The 7,222-nt window shown below is 43.7% G+C and overlaps 1 long non-coding RNA gene across 1 annotated transcript in view; it reads left to right on the top strand.

Annotated features, from left to right (window-relative positions):
- Positions 1–3,078: 3,078 nt before the first annotated feature.
- LOC142731783 (uncharacterized) overlaps positions 3,079–7,222 on the top strand; it is a 50,195-nt gene continuing 46,051 nt past the window's right edge. The window contains exon 1 of the long non-coding RNA XR_012879176.1: positions 3,079–3,175. This is a non-coding gene — a long non-coding RNA (uncharacterized LOC142731783). The remainder of the gene's footprint in view (positions 3,176–7,222) is intronic.

Here is a 7,222-nt window from a genome sequence, read left to right as displayed (position 1 = left end):
GATCCCGTCCTTTTAACCCCTCAGATGTGGCGGTCACCACATCTGAGTGGTTTTAGAGTGGTTTACAACCCCACCAGCACACCCACGATGCGATCGGTGGATAAAAGAGGCCCCCAGGTCTGCCTCTAATGAATGCCAGAGACATGGCCTAACAGATGCCTGTCAGTGTAAAACTGACAGGCAATAATACACTACAGTACAGAAGTATTGCAATGTATTATGAAAGCAATCAAATGATCGCATAGTAAAGTCCCCTAGTGGGACTAAAAAAAAGTTTAAAAAAAGCTTAATAAAGTTAATAAATAAATAAAAACCTCAATTAAAAAACAATTAAAACCCCACTTCTTCCCCTAACAAACTGACGCGTTTGTAACGACCCCAACTATAAATCTATTACATTATTTAACCCTCTACGGCCAGCACTATAAAAAATAAAGTAAAAATCTATTTGCTAGAATTGCTGTTTTCTGTTCATCCTGCCTTCAAAAACGTTTGATACAAAGTGATCAAAAAGTCGCATGTACTCCAAAATGGTACAAATAAAAACTACAAGTAATCCCGCAAAAAAAATCCCTCATACAGCTGCATCGCTCATACAGCTGCATCGGCTGAAAAATATAAAAAGTTATGGCTCTAAAAATATGGCGACACAAAAACAAATAATTTTTAAAAAAAAAAGGTGTTTTTACTGTGTAAAGCCCCATGCACACGACCGTACATTTCATCCGTAATTAAGGACTGTAATTACAGATCCATTCATTTATTTTGCCAACGGTCACCGTCCCGTATATTTATGGGAAGGTGCTCGGGCCATAGGAAGCTTCCGTAAAAAATAGGACATGTCTAATTTTTTTATTTTACAGACCATGCTCCCATACTTTATAATGGGAGCATGGCCTGCAAATGAGCACGACTGTCCGTGGCCGGCCGTAGCCGTAATAACGGACTGGGATTACAGCCGTGTGCAGCGGGCCTAAAAGTAGTAAAACATAAGAAAACTTTTTTTTCTATTCCACCCAAAAAAAGTTAATAACAGCTAATCAATAAATTATATGTACCCCAAAATAGTGCTATTAAAAAATACAACTTGTCCCGCAAAAAACAAGTCCTTATGTTTGCTATGTCGATGCCAAGATAAAAAAGTTATAGCTCTTTGAATGCCACAATGGTAAAACGTAAAAAACTGCTTGGTGATTAAAGAGGCTCTGTCACCAGATTTTGCAGCCCCTATCTGCTATTGCATCAGATCGGCGCTGCAATGTAGATTACAGTAACGTTTTTATTTTTAAAAAACGAGCATTTTTGGCCAAGTTATGACCATTTTTGTACTTATGCAAATGAGGCTTGCAAAAGTCCAAGTGGGTGTGTTTAAAAGTAAAAGTCCAAGTGGGCGTGTATTATGTGCGTACATCGGGGCGTTTTTAATACTTTTACTAGCTGGGCGCTCTGATGAGAAGTATCATCCACTTCTCTTCAGAACGCCCAGCTTCTGCCAGGTCACGCTGTGACGTCACTCACAGGTCCTGCATCGTGTCAGACGAGCGAGGACACATCGGCACCAGAGGCTACAGTTGATTCTGCAGCAGTATCGGCGTTTGCAGGTAAGTAGCTACATCGACTTACCTGCAAACGCTGATGCTGCTGCAGAATCAACTGAAGCCTCTGGTGCCGATGTGTCCTCGCTCGTCTGACACAATGCAGGACCTGTGAGTGACGTCACAGCGTGATCTCTCGAGAACACGGCTGTGACTGCACTGCCAGAAGCTGGGCGTTCTGAAGGGAAGTGGATGATACTTCTCATCAGAGCGCCCAGCTAGTAAAAGTATTAAAAACGCCCCGATGTACGCACATAATACACGCCCACTTGGACTTTTACTTTTAAACACACCCACTTGGACTTTTGCAAGCCTCATTTGCATAACTACAAAAATGGTCATAACTTGGCCAAAAATGCTCGTTTTTTTAAAATAAAAACGTTACTGTAATCTACATTGCAGCGCCTATCTGCTGCAATAGCAGATAGTGATTGCAAAATCTGGTGACAGAGCCTCTTTAAGGCCTAAAATAGGCTGGTCACTAAGGGGTTAAACACTCTAGTATAGCCGGCATTATGTGATCCACCTTGTCTGAAACTGCTGTAAAAGTGACCTGTTCTGGTTTGGAAAGGAACACATTGTAAACATGCAAAATACAATCTATATGATCTGTCATGCAGCAAAGAGAAGCCCCATCAGCCATAGTCTATGTTCACACAGGGAGTATTTTCTGCCCTAAAATCAGCAACACAAATCTGCATCGCACCCCTGAGGATTATGAAGCTGATTTTTACTTGGATTTAACCATGGATTTGTCATGGCAAGGGTCAAATACAAATTCTTCCACCTTTCCGCAACAGAATAGAACATGCTGTGGATTTTCAAGTCTGCAAGCCCTAACAACCCTGCTGATTTTTTCTGCAATGTGTGAATGAGGTTTGGAAAACTTGCAATGCAAGTTGCTGCAGATTTTTGGTGAAGAATCTTTGCAGAAAATCTGGAACAAATACACCCCCGGGTGAACATAGAACAAAAAATCCTAGAAAGGAATATTCTAATCTACTGTATGGCATCTGTCGCTGCACAACAATGACACATTAGGACACATTGAGAAATAAATATTTGTAAACATCTTGGCATGGACTGCGACCATTTCTTAGGCCCAGGCATCGCCATGTTCTGGCTGGTTCAGGACCCAGTAGTAAAAGATTAAGAAGCCGTGGTCCAGATCACTGGGAATTTGGCATTAAAAACTGCCACATACAGTTGTTGAAAATGAATACACCGGGAACATTTTCATGATGGGATTTCCCTTCCTTACACATTATAATATCTGCTTTGTTTGATTTGGATGAAACGACTGTCCAAAAAGATTATTGATAAAAATGATATTTGTCCAGTTTTAAAGATAATTCCTGAAAGACAATTGGCTGCAGTGAAGAGGTCATGTGACAGACATGTCTGGCAGTGATTGGCTGTATGATTTGGACTGGTTGGTAAGACCGTTGGCCGACTGCCATGATCAGTTGAGTTGTAACGACTCTTCCAGTGACTGGTGATCTCTGAGGAGAATGTCCTGCACATGATTTCCTTTCATATGTACCTGGTTGTGAGTGCTCAGATCTCCTGGTCATCTATCGGTAAGCGCTACTCTGAACACACTACACACAGCACAATATAGTCACACTATGCAGTGTAGCACAACAGATGGGGCTGAACTGTTCAGTTGTTGCTTTAATGTTAAGCAGCCATGTGACTAACTGACAGTTAGGCTGCCCATGCACCCTGCAGCTGAACAATGGTGGCTGCCGGGTGGCAAAACCCACGCGGTGTTATTTGCGGATTTACTAAGCAGTTCTTGGCTACGCGACATCTCCTGCTGTTTGGCGGCAGCGGGTACAGGCAGCTTTGTACTTTATCTCTACATGACATGGATAACAGATCTTTGACAATAACAAAATAAATCCCATGTTTTTATGTATTCTTGTTAATGACAGATTTACAAATATTTGCTTCCCCCTCTATTTAAATTGACCTGCGCAGAAGCCCGCAGGACGCCTATTAGAAAGCGTATTCCTTGTATGTCTTACCGGTACCATGTTGGGGTCACATAATGATTCTTTTCATCTCCACATTTCCATGTTTTTTTGTTTTTTCATCGACACCGCCTTATAAAGGCCTATTTGGTGCGGGATGAGGTGTATTTTTTAATCTTACCATTTTGGGGCACATAAATGTATTGAACAACTTTTAGTCTTGTTTTTATAGAATTCAATGGTCAGTACAAATGACATGACTTTGTTCTGGAGGTCGTCACAATTATGGCGATAGCAAACATATCCAGTTATTTTGTGTTTTATTCGTTTTGCACAATAAAAACTTTTAAAAACACTTCATTCTGAGAATGAAACTTTTTTTTCACCATTGTTTTTTGATGAGTTGTTTTTGCTGTTTTGGGAGACGAGATTATAGCAATTCTGACATTGTTTTTTCCGTCATTCCCTGTGCAGGATAAATAATGTTGTATTTTTATAGTACAGGTCGCTACAGACGCCACGATACCAATCTTGTACTGTCAGGCATTTTGTAAGGGAAACTAGTTTCTTTTTTCATTTTTCTATAAACTTCATGAAACTTTTTTTTTACGTTTTTATTTTAGTCCTACTGCGGGATTTTAACATACAATATGCTGATTGCTAATATAATACATTGCAATACTTCTGAATGAAATTTACAGCCTGAAACTTAGTGCAAGTTTTATAACTCCAGGAAACCGCTAACGTGTAAAACTCATAAAGGTGTCCACCGATATCCTAACACTATAGGGCCCATATAGCTGCATTTAGGTGAATGGAACGGGCACTATAGCATCGCAGAGCCCTGTTCCGTTGACCTATATGTTGAAACTATACGGATCCCAAGCAACAGCCAGTGCCCGCCCCCACTCATACTAGCCCCTCCCACTCTGTATTTTCCCTCAGTGACAAGGGTGTCTCTGTATGTTTGAGGAGGTAGAGCTTTGATTGAGGCAGGAGTCTTGAGTGCCTGCCACCAGTCTGAAGCCAGCCCTGTACAGCAGTGCCAGCCCAGCCAGCAGAAGAAGCTGAAGAGTAGGCAGTGCCTGCTTGTCACCCTGTGCTACCCCGCTACCCTACAGAGCCTGTGGCCATCTTTCGTGCCCCCTTTCCTCACAGAGCCCCACTGTAAGGAAGTGGCCCCGGGCAGGTGGTGAAGTAAGGGTTAATGCAGGTGTTTAATAAGGTGTTTAATAAGCCCTCATACCACTTAATCGACGGAAAAATAAAAAAGTTATGGCTCTCGGAATTTGGCCATACAAAATAAATTGTATTTTTTACATTTAGTTTTTTAAAAGTAGTAAAATATAGAAAAAACGATATATATTTGGTATCGCCATAATCGTATTGACCCACAGAATAAAGTTAACATGTTGTTTTAATTGCACAGTGAATTCCATAAAAACGATGTGCAAAAAACAATGGAGGAATCGCTGTTTTTTAAATTTACTACCCCACAAATAATTTTTTTCCCGTTTCCTAGTACATTACATTTAATGGTGCTACAAAAAACTACAACTCGTTCCGCAAAAATCAAGCCCTCAAAGGACAATATAGACGCAAAAAAAAAAGTTATGGCTTTCGGAAGGTGGGGAAAAAAAAAGAAAATTAAAATCTGAAAGTTGTTTACGACGGAATGGGGTTAATGTTTGCTCCACTATGTGGTCAGAATATCTAATAAAATACATTTTACACAGATCTGCCATTTATTTAGGGCCCTAAGCAGGGTTGCCAACTTGGCAAATTGGGCTGCTTTCTTTGCAGCCTGGCAGTTTTTCATCTTATAAACCTGCCGAAACCTAGTTCGGCAGGTGGTCTTTGGGCAAGTTGTGAAAGATTTACTTGTTATATAGAAGACATAGAACAAGTACAGCCAGCAGGTGGCAGCATCTCCAACAAAGAGTCTGCTCTGCAAGTGATGCTTCCTCTTGCTTAGATTGGATTCACCATAAGACAAGGTAAATTATGCTGGGGGGCTGTCACTATATTTGGAGCACTGTGATTGTCAGTGTCTGGGGGCGCTGTGGCTGTCACTATATTTGGAGCACTGTGATTGTCAGTGTCTGGGGGCGCTGTGGCTGTCACTGTATTTGGAGCACTGTGATTGTCAGTGTCTGGGGGCGCTGTGGCTGTCACTATATTTGGAGCACTGTGATTGTCAGTGTCTGGGGGCGCTGTGGCTGTCACTATATTTGGAGCACTGTGATTGTCAGTGTCTGGGGGGCGCTGTGGCTGTCACTGTATTTGGAGCACTGTGATTGTCAGTGTCTGGGGGCGCTGTGGCTGTCACTGTATTTAGGGCACTGTGATTGTCAGTGTCTGGGGGCGCTGTGGCTGTCACTATATTTGGAGCACTGTGATTGTCAGTGTCTGGGGGCGCTGTGGCTGTCACTGTATTTGGAGCACTGTGATTGTCAGTGTCTGGGGGCGCTGTGGCTGTCACTATATTTGGAGTACTGTGATTGTCAGTGTCTGGGGGCGCTGTGGCTGTCACTATATTTGGAGCACTGTGATTGTCAGTGTCTGGGGGCGCTGTGGCTGTCACTGTATTTGGAGCACTGTGATTGTCAGTGTCTGGGGGCGCTGTGGCTGTCACTGTATTTGGAGCACTGTGATTGTCAGTGTCTGGGGGCGCTGTGGCTGTCACTGTATTTGGAGCACTGTGATTGTCAGTGTCTGGGGGCGCTGTGGCTGTCACTATATTTGGAGCACTGTGATTGTCAGTGTCTGGGGGCGCTGTGGCTGTCACTATATTTGGAGCACTGTGATTGTCAGTGTCTGGCGGGCGCTGTGGCTGTCACTGTATTTGGAGCACTGTGATTGTCAGTGTCTGGGGGCGCTGTGGCTGTCACTATATTTGGAGCACTGTGATTGTCAGTGTCTGGGGGGCGCTGTGGCTGTCACTGTATTTGGAGCACTGTGATTGTCAGTGTCTGGGGGCGCTGTGGCTGTCACTGTATTTAGGGCACTGTGATTGTCAGTGTCTGGGGGCGCTGTGGCTGTCACTATATTTGGAGCACTGTGATTGTCAGTGTCTGGGGGGCGCTGTGGCTGTCACTGTATTTGGAGCACTGTGATTGTCAGTGTCTGGGGGCGCTGTGGCTGTCACTATATTTGGAGCACTGTGATTGTCAGTGTCTGGGGGCGCTGTGGCTGTCACTATATTTGGAGCACTGTGATTGTCAGTGTCTGGGGGGCGCTGTGGCTGTCACTGTATTTGGAGCACTGTGATTGTCAGTGTCTGGGGGCGCTGTGGCTGTCACTGTATTTGGAGCACTGTGATTGTCAGTGTCTGGGGGCGCTGTGGCTGTCACTATATTTGGAGCACTGTGATTGTCAGTGTCTGGGGGCGCTGTGGCTGTCACTATATTTGGAGCACTGTGATTGTCAGTGTCTGGGGGGTGCTGTGGCTGTCACTGTATTTGGAGCACTGTGATTGTCAGTGTCTGGGGGCGCTGTGGCTGTCACTATATTTGGAGCACTGTGATTGTCAGTGTCTGGGGGCGCTGTGGCTGTCACTGTATTTAGGGCACTGTGACTGTTAGTATATTTGGAGACACTGGCTGTCTCTGTAATCGGGGACACTGTGGCTTTCACTGTATTTGGGGACAC

Source organism: Rhinoderma darwinii, unplaced genomic scaffold, assembly GCF_050947455.1.
Source record: "Rhinoderma darwinii isolate aRhiDar2 unplaced genomic scaffold, aRhiDar2.hap1 Scaffold_87, whole genome shotgun sequence".
Taxonomy (NCBI): domain Eukaryota; kingdom Metazoa; phylum Chordata; class Amphibia; order Anura; family Rhinodermatidae; genus Rhinoderma; species Rhinoderma darwinii.
This window is presented reverse-complemented; position numbering and strand designations above follow the sequence as displayed.